The sequence below is a fragment of the Balaenoptera musculus genome, chromosome 4, assembly GCF_009873245.2.
Source record: "Balaenoptera musculus isolate JJ_BM4_2016_0621 chromosome 4, mBalMus1.pri.v3, whole genome shotgun sequence".
NCBI lineage: Eukaryota > Metazoa > Chordata > Mammalia > Artiodactyla > Balaenopteridae > Balaenoptera > Balaenoptera musculus.
Window position 1 is genome coordinate 14,545,311 of NC_045788.1, and position 18,502 is coordinate 14,563,812.

General features: G+C 38.6%; 1 protein-coding gene and 1 non-coding gene across 3 annotated transcripts in view; one reads left to right on the top strand and one right to left on the bottom strand.

Moving 5' to 3' along the window:
* The window catches only part of TMEM108 (transmembrane protein 108), a 380,405-nt gene that overhangs the window by 106,227 nt on the left and 255,676 nt on the right, over positions 1-18,502 (top strand). The window lies entirely within an intron of this gene.
* Positions 3,509-3,580, bottom strand: TRNAD-GUC. Its single transcript has one exon. It is a non-coding gene; the product is annotated as a tRNA-Asp (tRNA).

Here is an 18,502-nt window from a genome sequence, read left to right on the forward strand (position 1 = left end):
GCGCCACTAACGTAATTGCTGGGAAAGGTAGTATCCATATGAACATGTAGGAAATTAAAAAAAAAAATCTAGATGTAGGAATAAAGTATGAGGTCCTAGAATTTAGGGCTGGAAGGAAATGTGGAGAGAAAGGATATTTTTGTCCTGTGTCTCATCTTACAATAAGGAATATGAGTCCCACAGAAGCAGCACAACTAGCCAGGAGATCCTGGCTCGTTATAACGGAACCAGGAACATTAGGGTTCCTAGCTCTTCTCTTTGCACCATGGTATTGATTTTTGTAATTCAGTAAGTTCTGACCACTTAGATTTCAGGCAGCCCTCATTCTGTTGCTGCTGCTCCCTTTAACCCTAGTATTTGTCACACGTGCTTGATTTGATTCCCCTGCTGCACACTTCCATTTTATTTTATTTTTTAAAGCTGAGAAAAATGAGGGTTGCTTGTATTCAGGCCACAGTTACCACTAGTTGCTTTACTTCTTTAGTTGACATCCTTTTTTTACCTCAGTGGATAGAAATATAAGAATAATCCTTGTACAAGGAGAACAAAAATGCTAGCCTACTCCGTATGGAGGCCTATTTTCCAACAATTCTGTTTTATCTAGTCAGTGAAGTCCTCGGATGTGTTACTAGAGATGTGAGGATCTGGGAAGAACACCCCAGAAATTTTCACGAAAAAATGTTTACCTCCTCAAGATATTTTTTAAAACCAAATTGGAAAAAGGTGTCTTATGAAAAATGTTTAGAATGAAATACAATATTTCAGATATAAAGTGTTCATAGTCTAGGGGCTTCCCTGGTGGCGCAGTGGTTGGGAGCCTGCCTGCCGGTGCGGGGGACACGGGTTCGAGCCCTGGTCTGGGAGGGTCCCGCATGCCGCGGAGCGGCTGGGCCCGTGAGCCACAGTTGCTGAGCCTGCGCTCCGCAGCGGGGGGGGGCCGCGATGGTGAGAGGCCCGCGCACCGCGATGAGGGGTGGCCCCCGCTTGCCGCAGCTGGAGAAAGCCCTCGCGCAGAGGCGAGGACCCAACACAGCCATTAATTAATTAATTATTTTAAAAAAAAAAACTAGCTGTTTATCCTCAAGCAACCACTCTCTTTAAAAATAAATAAATAAATAAATAAAGTGTTCATAGTCTATGTGGCCTTTAATCCTTCAAAATGAATTCTTAAAACCCTGTAATTGGTGGGCATATATGAAAGACTGTTTATGGTGTCAGTTTAGTACAATCTCCATATCCCAAGGACAAGCTAATACTCACTAAGCACTTACTGGGTGTCAAGCACTATTCTGCATGGCTTACAGGGAATCATTCATTTAATCCTCAATACAACACCATGAGGAAAATGCCATCATTATTACTACATTTGATGGGGGGAAACTCAGGTTCAAAAAAGTGGCTTGACTTGCCTAATGCCACCTGCTAATAAGTTGAGGAGCTGGGATGCAAATGGAGGCTCTGCTTTCAAGCTTGCACTACTAGTAGAAATGAAGGGAGGAGCTAGAAGCACCTGCCTTAGTCGTGCTTCTCTCACTCATCAGGCAATTCAGGGCATCCATCCAAGCAGTTTCATTCTCCATTAAAGGAGAATGTCAATAATACACAGTTTTCCTTTTCACAGGTTTGTTGTGATAATCTAAGAGGATAAGGGAGGGAAGTAGTGTTTAACGAGCATCTACTATGAGCCAGGGGCCATTGGGGTGGATATGTTTCACATAACATCATTCATTGCTGCTGTCCCTGCTATTGCTATTGTGTGGTTCTCAAATTCTCTGTTGACTGCAGAGTCACTGCCATTTTCAGAAGATAGATTAACTGCCATCTGTTCTCATGTGTGGGTTTTCTTGTTGCCTCTCACGCCTGTCTTGTTCAACTGATTTCACTGGAGGCGTGAGATTATTTTTAAAGTGATACATGTTATTTGTAGAAAATTTGGGCAAAGGATTTGAAAAAGCGGTTTAAGAGGAGGAAGCTCAAAAGGCTCTCAAGCATTGGGAAAGATACTCCGAGTCACTAGTGATGAGAGAAATGCAAATTAAATCAGTAATGATGTGTATAGCATTTCAGAGAGATCAATTATGCCCAGTGTTTCTGGGGCTGTGGGGACCGTCATGCATTGCTAATAGGAGGTAGACTGATGCTGCCATTTTGGAGAGCCTGTGATAACTGCTTGTTCAGATTAGGCCCACTCATATCCCATGACCCAGCAATTATACTCTTGGAGATGTGTGAAAATGTCTTTGTTTTCTATATATTTATATATATACGTATATACACATACATGTATACATATATATATACACACATACATATGTATATGCACATATATGTATATGTGTATGTATGTATATGTAAAACACCATAATAGCACATAAGAGGGTATTCTCACAAGGTTATTGTGATGGTAAGAGGGAGCTGGAGGTAAACTGGGTGTCCTCCGCTAGGAAAGTGGTTAGTTCAAATTTAGTTGAATGAACATAAAGGAGTATTGTGCATCTGTTAGAAGCAATTGATTAGATAAACATTTATCAACATGACTGGATCTTAAGGACATAGTGCCAAATGTGAAAAGTAAGAAAAATGAGATACAGTATAAAACCATTTCCCCAAGTTAAAATGCATGCCCACAAAATGATACTCATTTTGTAAGTGCACAAAATGAGGCTCTCTGCTTTCAAGCTTATACTCTTAGTAGAGATGAAGGGAGGTACAAAAGAAGTACCAGTTAAACCCATCAGAGTGGTTGGATGAGGGATGAGGGGGAGAAGTGGGGAGATAAAAAGGGGAACAATAAATAAAGCAGAGAGAATCTTGCAAGAACAATGATAATAATGTGCCATAAACAGGATAACGATTAACTCAACCCCCTGAAAAGGAAAAAAGTTAGAAAATACAAGTCAGAACTAAGCAAGAAAATAAATTTATGCGTAGTTCCATTTACAGATAACTGTTAAAACTTCAGTGTGCATTCTTCTAGTATTTTATATGCATGTATGTGTATATGTGTATTTTATATATATCACACATATTTTTATTTACAAAGTAAATGAAATGTACTCTTTTTTTTTGTACCCTAGCTATGACGAGGTACTAAGTTATCTCTAAAATGCCTTCCAATTCTAAGATGCTCTCCCTTCAGGGTGAATACCATATCATCATATTCAAATTTTAAACTGACTTGTGTTCAGCATAACCCAAAATATATTTGCTAAAGACTCAGTGTCAACCATGAGATACTTAGTGCATTCAAAGGAAAATATATCTGCATTTGCATTTAATTCAAAAAGCCAAATTCAATTTGGCTTGATTGCTAAAGATCATTTCAGTGCACTCAGACCATTTCACAGGCTGACAGTTTAAGGTTGGATCACAGTATCAGAGGAGTGTTAATTCCAAATGGAACAAGTGAGGTTAAAAGTTGGTCTAATGTAGCAGGGAACCTTCCCATGTGAGTGACTGAATGGCTTTTAATAGGCTAGAGCTGAACACGAGGCTTGTGGGATCTCAGTTCCCCGACCAGGGATCGAACCCGGGCCACGGCAGTGACAGCACCGAATCCTAACCACTAGACCACCAGGGAACTCCCTGAACAGTTTCTGATGACTGTTTAAAAACAAGTAAATCAGTGAATAATAGAGTTCTGAACCTTTAGTCTCTGTTTTGTATATGGACTGTGAGCAACCTTTAATGAAGAGAACATTCCTCTCTGCCAGAGACAAAAGTACACAAAAGTCTCTCCAGGCCTCTTACAAAAGCCAACAGAAACCTCCCAAGGGAAACTCAGATTTCACATCATTGCACTGAGAGCAATAATGGAGTCCCCATTGGCTGTTGTTGCTATGGTAATCATTGCTGACCGCACAGGTCCTTCCTAATGATATTCTCAACAGGTTCACTAGTAGTATTTGCTCTCTCATGTGTGTGTGTGTGTGTGTGTGTGTGTGTGTGTGTGTGTGTGTGTATCTCTAGGTCTGTTTGTTTGCTTGTGGCTAAGTTGTCATGTTTTACTCTGAATCCAAAGTCAGAAGGTAGCCGACATCAGTGCCTTGCCCCTAATAAATGCTAAATGAAGATTTGTGAGGCTGGATTCAGTGCACTGGGTTTGGAAAAAAAAAAAAAATCAAAGTTATGAGGAGTTTCACAAATCTCTGCAGTTCTCAAAGTGTAGTCCTGGAAATCCATGTTGCTGGCTACCTTCTCTCGTGAACAGTTCCAGCTGCTCATTAGAGTAATCAGCAAACGTGAGGTTTGCAACTCTCCAAACTGCAAAAGCCAGGAGGGAGTAGCTATTTTAAAACTGCCTGCTTTAGGATTTATCAGTAAGCTTTTCTGGGGGAGGGAGCAGCATGGACTTAACAGGCTACTGGCTACTCACCAGGTTGCCTGGTCTCTGGGGGTTGCTTGATAGTGGTTCTCACAGCCAGCTGAGTATAATCCCTTCTTTGGGACACTGGTGCATTCCAGGTGTGGGAATCACTCAATGGTATAATATTAAGACTGTTTTAAGACTTTCCAATCCTGAGATTTCCCCAAACCTGAACTGATATTATAATTTTATCAGATTTTTGCTATGCCTCCAATGAAAACATGATTCCCCCCACCCCCATAGTAATATATTACTTATGGTTGTAGAGTATCATGAGCCTTATATGGAATCATTCTTTCCAAAAAGAAGGGAAGGAGAACATCCAAAGTTTGGAGGTAATTTAATTAAGCATTTTTGTTAAGTTTTGTGTTTGCAAAATGCGTTTCAGTTGGCTCTCATTTACCCTACAAGCTTAGCCACTCCTGCCCCCAGTGTCCCTCTCAACTTTACTAAGAATTAAACATTCACAACAACAGGTAATTTTCTTTGGACATTGTCCCCAAACCATGTTTTTCACTGGCAGAGGAGAAGATGCAGATAAAACTGTGCTTAACATCTGAAAAGTAGCTGTTCCAGAACCTATTAAGTCCCTTGTGAAATCACAGTGAGGCCGAGGGCCATGACTCCTTCTCCACCCAGGATTCTGCTTCCCATGGATATAAGAGATCGATGCCAGGGACTGTCAGTTTACTGTAAGGGTGTGGGAAAAAAAAAAAAAAAGCTTTGTTAAGTTCTAGGCAGTGTTGTGTGGGGCCATCACTGCAGACCAAGAGTGGGAGGACTGGACTCGATGCTGGGCTCTATCATTTTCTGACGGTACGGCCCTGATTGCGTCTGTAACCTCTCCTACTTGTAAAATGAAGACATCTGCCTTCTTGTCTCACAGGCGGTTGTGTCAGATGAGTAACGTGGATCATTCTTTGCAGTTTCTGGAGTGCTTTGGATATGTGCTAGCTTCATTCACCAAGGTCTGATGATTCTACACAAGCTGCAAAAAGCATCTGCACACGTGCCTTTTCTGAGTCTAGGTTGTCAGGCTCCTTAGGCTCCTCAGTTTGAACAAGGTGTTGGAGTGTATCCCAGAATACCAGATAAGAGAGGAAAGGAAAATAACATAGAAAAGAAGGCAAAAGTGTAGGTACTCCCCTCCACCCACTCTCCCACTCCATTCAACACACTGATTTTATTCAGCAGTCCTTTTTTGCTTTGTATGCACAGACAGAGCCTCTTGTGATAAACGTGCATGAACAGAAGAGTATAAACACTCATTTAAAAATAAATTGAGATGTAGTTGGCTGCAGCCATCTGACAGAGCCCTGGATCTCTCTTCCGCAATGTCATCCATTTGTAGCCCATTAATTCATGGTCTTTAATAATTTTTTCGAGGTAAGTCTGAAGTTTGCTTTGTTTTATCTATGAAGAAAGGACCCACTGAGCAAATGAATAGTGTAAATAAATTTGACAAGAAACATATTAACCTGCTTAAGAGAAAGGGCTGTTTTCAAATGCCTTACTTGCATCTATTTGCATCCTAACTATGTACTGATTATGAGCGATTCTAGTTGTTAAAGTAGTCCTACGAGGATTTCTACTTGGTAATATTTTATTAGCATTTAATTTGAATTACTCTAATAAAACTCCACTTCTTTAAAACTCGTCCATAATTCAGTATTGTCACACAGATCTTCCTTCCATCAGTATGAATTTGTTGTAAGGTATTATTGTAATTAATTACATGCTTCTAAATCCCTTGGAAACTGGCTGGTACAATTACATCCTTTGAACAAGACTTTCAGTTTCCCTTGGATTCTTAAGATAAAAATGTCTTGACACTTAAATGGCATTGCTAAAGTTTGGATGCAGAGGAGAGTTGCCTGTAGAAGCCAATTAGGGAGGTAGGTAATTAGTTACGTCCACTATGACTGAATTTTAGTCCACGTAGGAGGCCAACTTCTTCAAGACCCTGAAAACTTGGTTAGATTTCTGTAATTACATAAACAAACCTTTATTCATAAAACAACTTCTGCCCTTTGCCTTACCTGTAGTCAACACTGAGTTAATACTTGATGAATGAAGGTATGAGGATACATACATCTTTAGGGTTTTCCTTTTTCTTTCATATAGACTGTCTTAATATTGAGCAGTCTGTATTATGATAGGAACTCTGCAAGAGGATTGTGTTGAAAGCACTACCTGTGTTCATCCCATCACTCCATTTACCCATCTTTCAAATATTTGGGGGGGAACCTACTCTGGAACCAGTCAGGCATAGGGAAGAGACAGAGTCTCTGCCCCCATGCATATCATATTCAGTGTACAAGCCTCTTAGCCTTTAGTAGAGAGATTGGTAGTGTTTTGCGTCTCACTATACTCAGAGTTGCTGTGTACTTGGTCCAAGTCCTATCCCAGCCATCCTTCTGTGGTTATTGCTTTGTGCCTGATTGGGCCACTAGTTACAAGGCAGGTGCTATGGACAATAGCTTATTACTACTTTATGTTTGTGTCTCATATTTTTCACTGTATGCTACAATTATGTAACATCTAGGGACGCTCCAATACTAGGGATCCACAGTTTCTAAGTAAATAAAGTAGCTTTGTACTAAAGGTTATAGCTAATATTTTTGAGCATTTACTTTGTCTATGCCAGACACTCTTCTGAGAACATCTCGTATGTTCTCTCATTTAATCCTCAGAGTATCCATGAAGTGAGTGTTATTATTATTCTCATTTTACAGATAAGGAAACTGAGTCACACAGGAATATACTTGTATAAGAGTTTCACAGAAGCAAACTCTTCCTTTCTTTAATAGTAAGACCATTTTGGCATCCCAGTTTTTTCAGATTGTTTCCACATATAACCTCACTTGATCTGGCACATCCATTCCCGTTCATTTACGTGGGAGAAGTGAGGCAAATGAGGGTGAGTCTCTTCTTTCCATGGTTCTGCAGGTCAAGGACTGTAGTACTTAAACCAGGGCTTCTGAATCCTGGTCCAAGACTCTTCCTCCTTCTTTCTGCTCACCTGACCAGAAGTCTAATGAAGACTTGGGCCTCTCAGTTGTCATGAGAGATTATGAACCTTGGTGACTTTAAGCAGTTATTGGGAGAACATTATTATGTAATGTGTTTCATACCCACTCCATTTAGTTGAGGATCTAGTACCAACTCCCAACTTTTTTTTTCTGCTCCTTTGTTGTATTAATATTTGGAACCTACCCTTAACAGTTCTAGAGTAAAAAGCCAGTTCTGTGCCCAGGGAATCAATGCTACTTGGGAAATAAATCATATAGTTTGCTTTAGCTAAAAGGAAAAAACTCCCACAAATTTATCTGTCATTTTGATTCATTCTTTCATCCTTTGTAGTACATTTTCAGGGTCTCAGAGAAACTGCTCTGTCTATGAAGGTGCTTGTTGAAGCATCTTGTTTTACATGTGATCAAAATGGAGAGAGCACTTCTTTTGACAGGAAACTTCACTTCTTGTTACTGAAAACCGTCACAACAGTCATTATGTCTGGCTTTCAGACATTTCCTGGAGTTAGGAGAACAATAGACAGTTAAAATGGCAGTGTCAAGAGCATTCTGGGGTTTTATAATGAGTACCACGGGAAATTTTTTCTCTTGAGTTTGTAAGAAAAAGGTAGGAATATTTGGGAGGCTGGAATAATGTGAAAATGAATTTTAATGCTGTATTTTTAAAAATGGAGTGTTCTTTCTAACCTTTGGAAGTTGAAAAAATTAATTTTATACCATGGTTCTCATTTTCTTGTTACTGAGTTGAAAGTGACTAAGGGAAATTTCTCTTCAGCTGTCCCTCTCTGCATTTTAAGTACTCTCCCAAAAAAGACACATTTTTGGCTTTCTGACTTTTTATTTGATTAAACATCATTTAGAGTTCTTGGATCCAGTTTATTGGTTCTTAATTTTTATATATGTTCAGGGCTTCTGAGGCTTATGATTTCTAATTTAGCAGCAAGAGTTATTTCTCTGCTTCCTCCTCTCCTCCAACTCCAAAAAACAAAGAAACAAACAAAAAGACTCAAGCATTAGGAAGAGATGTTAATTTTGGCTTATTTTTTGTGTATTGCAATGTGTTTTTCACAATTTTTACCTTAATTTACATAGCTCTAATAGGATTTCTTAATTTCTAATCATTTTGAAATATTTACTGTTCAGCACATTAAAAGCACAGGCTTTGTAAACAATTTATGTGAGCTGCTGCTTCCACTTCTGCAGTTTCTCAGTTACCACAACAGCTGTGGATGGTTTAAGAGACTCCTGTGTTAGTTACACAGTATATACCTGAATGGTAAAAATGACCTGCTGGCTTTATTTTTTTTTAAACTAATAATATGAAAGCAGTTATGAATTATTAACATTTTTAAAGTATAAGACTTACTTTGTTTTAAAATTAATTAACATTTTAAAAAGCTATAAAGTGAAAATAAGTCTTCCTCCCTATTCTCTGATTCCTAAGTATCATTATTTAAAGATAACTAGTATTAAAGTTTCTGCAGATCCTTCCGGAAATGATTTAATTTTTTTTTTAATTAATTACAGAAGTAATGCATGTTCATTGGACAAAAATCTCAAAGAATATAAAAATGTCTAACATAGAATATCAAAGTTTTCACATAATCTTGTTATTTCCTCAGAATTCTATTAATAGTAGATACAATGATATATTTAATGGCTGCTTAGTATTCTGTTGTAAGGCTGTACCATAATTTACTGTTAATTCTATATTATTTTCCTTTTTTTTTTGCATTTTTTTTTAATCAGTCATCAATTTTATACACATCAGTGTATACATGTCAATCCCAATCGCCGAATTCAGCACACCACCATCCCCAACCCACCGCAGTTTTCCCCCCTTGGTGTCCATACGTTTGTTCTCTACATCTGTGTCTCAACTTCTGCCCTGCAAACCGGTTCATCTGTACCATTTTTCTAGGTTCCACATACATGCGTTAATATACGATATTTGTTTTTCTCTTTCTGACTTACTTCACTCTGTATGACAGTCTCTAGATCCATCCACGTCTCAACAAATGACTCAATTTCGTTCCTTTTTATGGCTGAGTAATATTCCATTGTATATATGTACCACAACTTCTTTATCCATTCGTCTGTCGATGGGCATTTAGGTTGCTTCCATGACCTGGCTATTGTAAATAGTGCTGCAATGAACACTGGGGTGCATGTGTCTTTTTGAATTACGGTTTTCTCTGGGTATATGCCCAGTAGTGGGATTGCTGGGTCATATGGAAATTCTATTTTTAGTTTTTTAAGGAACCTCTATACTGTTCTCCAGAGTGGCTGTATCAATTTACATTCCCACCAACAGTGCAAGAGGGTTCCCTTTTCTCCACACCCTCTCCAGTATTTGTTGTTTGTAGATTTTCTGATGATGCCCATTCTAACTGGTGTGAGGTGATACCTCATTGTAGTTTTGATTTGCATTTCTCTAATAATTAGTGATGTTGAGCAGCTTTTCATGTGCTTCTTGGCCATCTGTATGTCTTCTTTGGAGAAATGTCTATTTAGGTCTTCTGCACATTTTTGGATTGGGTTGTTTGTTTCTTTAATATTGAGCTGAATGAGCTGTTTATATACTTTGGAGATTAATCCTTTGTCCGTTGATTCATTTGCAAATATTTTCTCCCATTCTGAGGGATGTCTTTTCGTCTTGTTTATGCTTTCCTTTGCTGTGCAAAAGCTTTGAAGTTTCATTAGGTCCCATTTGTTTATTTTTGTTTTTATTTCCATTACTGTAGGAGGTGGATCAAAAAAGATCTTGCTGTGATTTATGTCAAAGAGTGTTCTTCCTATGTTTTCCTCTAAGAGTTTTATAGTGTCTGGTCTTACATTTAGGTCTCGAATCCATTTTGAGTTTATTTTTGTGTATGGTGTTACGGAATGTTCTAATTTCATTCTTTTACATGTAGCTGTCCAGTTTTCCCAGCACCACTTATTGAAGAGACTGTCTTTTCTCCATTGTATATCTTTGCCTCCTTTGTCATAGATTAGTTGACCATAGGTGCGTGGGTTTATCTCTGGGCTTTCTATCTTGTTCCATTGATCTATGTTTCTGTCTTTGTGCCAGTACCATATTGTCTTGGTTACTGTAGCTTTGTAGTATAGTCTGAAGTCAGGGAGTCTGATTCCTCCAGCTCCGTTTTTTCCCCTCAAGACTGCTTTGGCTATTTGGGGTCTTTTGTGTTTCCATACAAATTTTAAGATGATTTGTTCTAGTTCCGTAAAAAATGCCATTGGTAATTTGATAGGGATTGCATTGGATCTGTAGATTGCTTTGGGTAGTAGAGTCATTTTCACAATGTTGATTCTTCCAGTCCAAGAACGTGGTATATCTCTCCATCTGTTGGTATCATCTTTAATTTCTTTCATCAGTGTCTTATAGTTTTCTGCATACAGGTCTTTTGTCTCCCTAGGTAGGTTTATTCCTAGGTATTTTATTCTTTTTGTTGCAATGGTAAATGGGAGTGTTTCCATAATTTCTCTTTCAGATTTTTCATCATTAGTGTATAGGAATGCAAGAGATTTCTGTGCATTAATTTTGTATCCTGCAACTTTACCAAATTCATTAATTAACTCTAGCAGTTTTCTGGTGGCAGTTTTAGGATTCTCTATGTATAGTATCATGTCATCTGCAAGCAGTGACAGTTTTACTTCTTCTTTTCCAATTTGTATTCCTTTTATTTCTTTTTCTTCTTTGATTGCCGTGGCTAGGACTTCCAAAACTATGTTGAATAATAGTGGTGAGAGTGGACATCCTTGTCTTGTTCCTGATCTTAGAGGAAATGCTTTCAGTTTTTCACCATTGAGAATGATGTTTGCTGTGGGTTTGTCGTATATGGCCTTGATTATGTTGAGGTAGGTTCCCTCTATGCCCACTTTCTGGAGAGTTTTTATCATAAATGGGTGTTGAATTTTGTCAAAAGCTTTTTCTGCATCTATTGAGATGATCATATGGTTTTTCTTCTTCAATTTGTTAATATGGTGTATCACATTGATTGATTTGCATTTATTGAAGAATCCTTGCATCCCTGGGATAAATCCCACTTGATCATGGTGTATGATCCTTTTAATGTCTTGTTGGATTCTGTTTGCTAGTATTTTGTCGAGGAATTTTGCATCTATATTCATCAGTGATATTGGTCTGTAATTTTCTTTTTTTGTAGTATCTTTGTCTGGTTTCGGTATCAGGGTGATGGTGGCCTCATAGAATGAGTTTAGGAGTGTTCCTTCCTCTGCAATTTTTTAGAAGAGTTTGAGGATAGGTGTTAGCTCTTCTCTAAATGTTTGATAGAATTCACCTGTGAAGCCATCTGGTCCTGGACTTTTGTTTGTTGGAAGATTTTTCATCACAGTTTCAATTTCATTACTTGTGATTGCTCTGTTCATATTTTCTGTTTCTTCCTGGTTCAGTCTTGTAAGGTTATACCTTTCTAAGAATTTGTCTGTTACTTCCAGGTTGTCCATTTTATTGGCGTAGAGTTGCTTGTAGTAGTCTCTTAGGATGCTTTGTATTTCTGCGGTGTCTGTTGTAACTTCTCCTTTTTCATTTCTGATTTTACTGATTTGAGTCCTCTCCCTCTTTTTCTTGATGAGTGTGGCTAATGGCTTATCAATTTTGTTGATCTTCTAAAAGAACCAGCTTTTAGTTTTATTGATCTTTGCTACTGTTTTCTTTGTTTCTATTTCATTTATTTCCTCTCTGATCTTTATGATTTCTTTCCTTCTGCTAACTTTGGGTTTTGTTTGTTCTTCTTTCTCTAGTTCCTTTAGGTCTAAGGTTAGATTGTTTATTTGAGATTTTTCTTGTTTCTTTAGGTAGGCTTGTATAATTATAAACTTCCCTCTTAGAACTGCTTTTGCTGCATCCCATAGGTTTTGGATCATCGTGTTTTCATTGTCATTTGTCTCTAGGTATTTTTTGATTTCCTCTTTGATTTCTTCAATGATCTCTTGGTTATTTAGTAACATATTGTTTAGCCTCCATGTGTTTGTGTTTTTTATGTTTTTTTCCTTGTAATTCATTTCTAATCTCATAGCGTTGTGGTCAGAAAAGATGCTTGATATGATTTCAATTTTCTTAAATTTACTGAGGCTTGATTTGTGACCCAAGATGTGATCTATCCTGGAGAATGTTCCGTGCGCACTTGAGAAGAAAGTGTAATCTGCTGTCTTTGAATGGAATGTCTTATAAATATCAATTAAATCTATGTGGTCTATTGTGTCATTTAAAGCTTCTGTTTCCTTATTTATTTTCATTTTGGATGATCTGTCCATTGGTGTAAGTGAGGTGTTAAAGTCCCCCACTATTATTGTGTTACTGTCGATTTCCTCTTTTATAGCTGTTAGCTGTTGTCTTATGTATTGAGGTGCTCCTATGTTGGGTGCATATATATTTATAATTGTTAAATCTTCTTCTTGGATTGATCCCTTGATCATTATGTAGTGTGCTTCCTTGTCTCTTGTAACATTCTTTATTTTAAAGTCTATTTTGTCTGATATGAGTATTGCTACTTCAGCTTTCTTTTGATTTCCTTTTGTATGGAATATCTTTTTCCATCCCCTCACTTTCAGTCTGTATGTGTCCCTAGGTCTGAAGTGGGTCTCTTGTAGACAGCGTATATATGGGTCTTGTTTTTGTATCTATTCAGCAAGCCTGTGTCTTTTGGTTGGAGCATTTAATCCATTCACGTTTAAGGTAATTATCGACATGTATGTTCCTATGACCATTTTCTTAATTGTTTTCGGTTTGTTTTTGTAGGTCCTTTTCTTCTCTTGTGTTTCCCACTTAGAGAAGTTCCTTTAGCATTTGTTGTAGAGCTGGTTTGGTGGTGCTGAATTCTCTTAGCTTTTGCTTGTCTGTAAAGCTTTTGATTTCTCCATCAAATCTAAATGAGATCCTTGCCGGGTAGAGTAATCTTGGTTGTAGGTTCTTCCCTTTCATCACTTTAAGTATATCATGCCAGTCCCTTCTGGCTTGTAGAGTTTCTGCTGAGAAATCAGCTGTTAACCTTATGGGAGTTCCCTTGTATGTTATTTGTCGTTTTTCCCTTGCTGCTTTCAATAATTTTTCTTTGTCTTTAATTTTTGCCAATTTGATTACTGTGTGTCTCGGCGTGTTTCTCCTTGGGTTTATCCTTTTTGGGACTCTCTGCGCTTCCTGGACTTGGGTGGCTATTTCCTTTCCCATGTTAGGGAAGTTTTCGACTATAATCTCTTCAAATATTTTCTCTGGTCCTTTCTCTCTCTCTTCTCCTTCTAGGACCCCTATAATGTGAATGTTGTTATGTTTAATGTTGTCCCAGAGGTCTCTTAGGCTGTCTTCATTTCTTTTTATTCTTTTTTCTTTAGTCTCTTCCACAGCAGTGAATTCCACCATTCTGTCTTCCAGGTCACTTATCCGTTCTTCTGCCTCAGTTATTCTGCTATTGATTCCTTCTAGTGTAGTTTTCATTTCAGTTATTGTATTGTTCATCTCTGTTTGTTTGTTCTTTAATTCTTCTAGGTCTTTGTTAAACATTTCTTGCATCTTCTCGATCTTTGCCTCCATTCTTATTCCGAGGTCCTGGATCATCTTCACTATCATTATTCTGAATTTTTTTTCTGGAAGGTTGCCTATCTCCACTTCATTTAGTTGTTTTTCTGGGGTTTTTTCTTGTTCCTTCATCTGGTATATAGCCCTCTGCCTTTTCATCTTGTCTATCTTTCTGTGAATGTGTATTTTGTTCCACAGGCTGCAGGATTGTAGTTTTTCTTGCTTCTGCTGTCTGCTCTCTGGTGGTTGAGGCTATCTAAGAGGCTTGATGGGAGGCTCTGGTCTGATCTAATGTTCTCTTTATCTACACACACACACACACACACACACATAAATATACATAAATACATATACATACATATATACACATAATACACATGTATTCTTACATATGTATATATGGAAATGTATATGGATTCTGTTGTGAAATATGTTTTTCTTAGCAATATATCTTAGATATCTGCTCATATCAGTACATATAGATCTACCTCACTTTAATGGCTATATAGTATTCCATTGTCATGGCATGTCATAATTTAACTTACCTTCTCTTTATCAGCATTTGGGTTGTTTCCAGATTTATCCTGTTGCAAACAATGCTGCAATAAATATCTTTGGACATATCTTTTCACATTTTTTGGTAAATATATTTGTAGGATACATTCAAAGCAGGGGAATTACTAGTGAAAGTGTGTGCATTTTTAGTGTCACTAAACAGTGCAAATTGTCCTCCAGAATTACTGTATCAATTTATACTTTTACCAACAGTGTATAATATGTTTCACTTCAGTAAATGCTCACTGAGCACTTACTATGTGTCTTCACTAAAATAGGATCTCGGGATAAAAATTGTCCTTGTCAAGTCATGAAAGTGAATAAAAAGCCCCTACCAGGGTCAACTTGTTGTGTTCTATTCCTGGCCTAAATTGGCAACTCCCCCATTCTGCATCAGTGGCCTTGCTTTCCTTGTGGAAGGCAGTAGCTTTTGTTTTCCTCCAGGATCTGACGTGATGAACTTGTCAGTTGCTTTCAGGAGCTAGGATCCACTGTTGCCCTCTGTTCTGAAGCGTTACCAGGCAAGCACAGAATTTTATCAGCAGAACAGCACAAAGGCAGGAGAAACACAGTTTATTCACTGTTGAAACCTCTTTGTCCTTCACCTCTATGGGTTCTCAGAGAAAGTAATAGATACCAACTATTTCTTCAGAATTCGCTGAGGGGGAAGTATGGATCAGTCATTTTGGAACCACGTTGGTTTCTGATACCAAAATTACCTAAATGAGTACAATATAATCTGTAAGTTAAAATACCTGAGGGTCCTAAGTGCACAACATAATGGATGGATAAACCTGGTTTTCTGAATGGAGGCAAATGTACTGGTAATTCAGTTCTTATAGCTGAGGATGAGCAAGATCTCCGGTTCTCTAAGAATTGAAATTTCCCTAGATCTAGCCTTAGAGCTGCCCACTCTTGGGCCATTGCCTTGAGCCTGTGGGTACAATCCCTGGGGCAAGAGGAGGCTGCAGTTTGCCCAACAGCTGTGTGTGCTCCAGGCCAGTACCCGGCGAAGCTGACTTGGCAGCTGCTCTTTCCACAGCCAACCCGCCAGCCCCTGCGTGTGTTCTGAAAGATAAAGAAGAAAAAAGTAAGCCCCTTTAGAGAGGTTGGAAGAAGCTAGTAGTTGCTAGGCAAGTTAAAGTAATTCAGTGTCCTTGCCAAACGTCTGCCATGCAAATAGGGAACTTTCAAGGAAGGGGAGTGAGATGGTGGGGCATGTTGGTTGCCATAGGAATGTTTCCCTGATTGGAACAAGACCACAGAGTGGAGAGAGCAAGACGGCTGCATCTATGGTTCTTTCTGCTTGGGAATGGGGGCCCAGAGTGGGCAGTGGAGCAGAGGTAAGCCATGGGGAGGAAGGGGCTAAACCCAGAAAACGTTCTTTAAGGCTAAGGGTGTGGGAAAGGTAGAAGGACGGTACATCCTGTGAAGGGAGGACGGCCCCAGCAGATGAGACCCTAGATGCCCTGTGAAACTAATGGCTTCTGAAGCTAAAATCAGGCAGGAGGAGTAAGAATAGTTTAACTCAGGAAAATTATGTGATGAACTTCTATGCTATTCTGAAGATCTGAGACTTGGAGAAATTGCAATCTAGAATTAATTCAGGGAGAATTCTGATTAGAGTCTGGAATAAACCCAGGTTTAAATTCGATGTAGATTTAAAATAGTGAAATTTAGTGGGAAGAGATACTTAATTTGAAGGTATTTTTTAATTTTTGTAAATATTATATCTTTAATTCATAAAACAAAGGTAGTGATTAAAGATTTGTTATTTAATTATGCTGCTATATTAAGTTCTGTTTTTATAGGGGGAGAAAAAGCACAATTGACCAAGTTGTGTGCTACTGGTATCAAACCTTAAAGAGACCCTCTGAGATGAGCTTACTGCTCCATTAATAAGCACCTTACACATCTGGTGGCAGCTTCCAGAATGACAGCTCAGGGTCCAAGCAGAAATCACAGCTTTTAGCTTTTTCAACTGTTGAACCTTGAATGTGCTATTTAACTTCTCTGTGATTGATCAGTTACCAGCTCTTAAAATGGATGTGAGAGCTAATCCTTGCCTCTCTGGAATGTTGTGAGCATGGATGCTGCTGTCATTGAATACAATTTCTGGGGGTGGTAGAAGATCCCGAGGTTCCTGTGATGATAATGACAGGCTTAGTTTTTTGTGTTTTTTTTTTTTGCCTGTATCTTTTTTTTTTAAACATCTTTATTAGAGTATAATTGCTTTACAATGGTGTGTCAGTTTCTGCTTTATAACAAAGTGAATCAGTTATACATATACATATGTCCCCATATCTCTTCCCTCTTGCATCTCCCTCCCTCCCACCCTCCCTATCCCACCCCTCTAGGTGGTCACAAAGCACCGAGCTGATCTCCCTGTGCTATGCGGCTGCTTCCCACTAGCGATCTGATAGGCTTAGTTTGTCATAGTGATTTAGGTTAAAATCTTAAGGAGAACTTTCTTTAGCTGATGAAGTTTTTCTTGTACATGTGAAGTATATATAATTATTATCATTTGCCATATATTTGATTTTTGTGTTCAGAGGGTATTTAAAGTAGTTTCTTCTTTAGAATATATGTATGTATATATATTGGGATTATATGTAGTTGTTTCTTTACTTTTAATGTGGTTTCTTTCTTGGGCCATATAAAAGAAGAATAATAGAACGTGATATTTATTATCAAATATTTGAATTATAGAGACGCATAAATACAAAGGATGCCATACGACCCACATTAGGGGTTACTGTTCTGTTTCAGAGCTCACTCCCTTCGTCAGTGTCTTGGTCTGCAATTTTAGTGTCGTTTTTACTTTAATTGATCAGATACTGGTTGATTGACACAAATTAATCTGAGGATTGTAAACCAAATGTCAAATTTTAATTTACTGGGAGAGTGTAATTAGAAAGACTATCTTTGGACTTCCCTGGTGGCACAGTGGTTAAGAATCCGCCTGCCAATGCAGGGGACACAGGTTTGATCCCTGGTCCGGGAAGATCCCACATGCTGTGGAGCAACTAAGCCGGTGTGCCGCAACTACTGAGCCTGCACTCTAGAGCCTGCGAGCCACAACTGCTGAGCCTGCATGCCACAATTACTGAAGCCCACACATCCTAGAGCCTGTGCACTGCAACTACTGAGCCCACACACCACAACTACTGAAGCCCACGCTCCTAGAGTCGGTGCTCCGCAACAAGAGAACCCACTGCAATGAGAAGCCCGTGCACCGCAATGAAGAGTAGCCCCACCCCGCACTGCAACTAGAGAAAGCCCACGCGCAGCCAAAAAGAAAGAAAGAGAGGAAGGGAGGGAGGGAGGAAGGAAGGAAGGAAGGAAGGAAGGAAGGAAGGAAGGAAGGAAGGAAGGAAGGAAGGAAGGAAGGGGCATATCTCTTAAAAAAAAAAAAAGACTATCTTTGGACTCTTCAGACGGTATAACCTTTCCCTAGTTTGATCTTGACAAAGAAGCCAAAATATCTACTGGTTATGATGTTTTTTAAAAAATGATATTCTTATCTAGACCTTCTAGAATCTAAGCAGCACTATCTAATAAAAATATAATGTGAACCTCAAATATGAGCCTTCTACGTAATTTTAAATCTACTACTAGCCACTTAAGAGTAAAAGGATGGGCTTCCCTGGTGGCGCAGTGGTTAAGAATCCACCTGACAATGCAGGGGACACGGGTTCAATCCCTGGCCCAGGAAGATCCCACATGCCGCGGAGCAACTAAGCCTGTGCGCCACAACCACTGAGCCTGCACTCTAGAGACCGTGCTCTGCAACAAGAGAAGCCACAACAATGAGAAGCCCGTGCACTGCATGAAGAGTAGCCACTGCTTGCCTCAACTAGAGAAAGCCCATGCACAGCAATGAAGACCCAACACAGCCAAAAAAAAAAAAAAGTATAAATAAATTTATTTTAAAAAAAAAAAGGAAACAGGTTAAATTAATTTTAATATATTTAACCAAATGTATACTGAAATTACCATTTTTAACAGTAA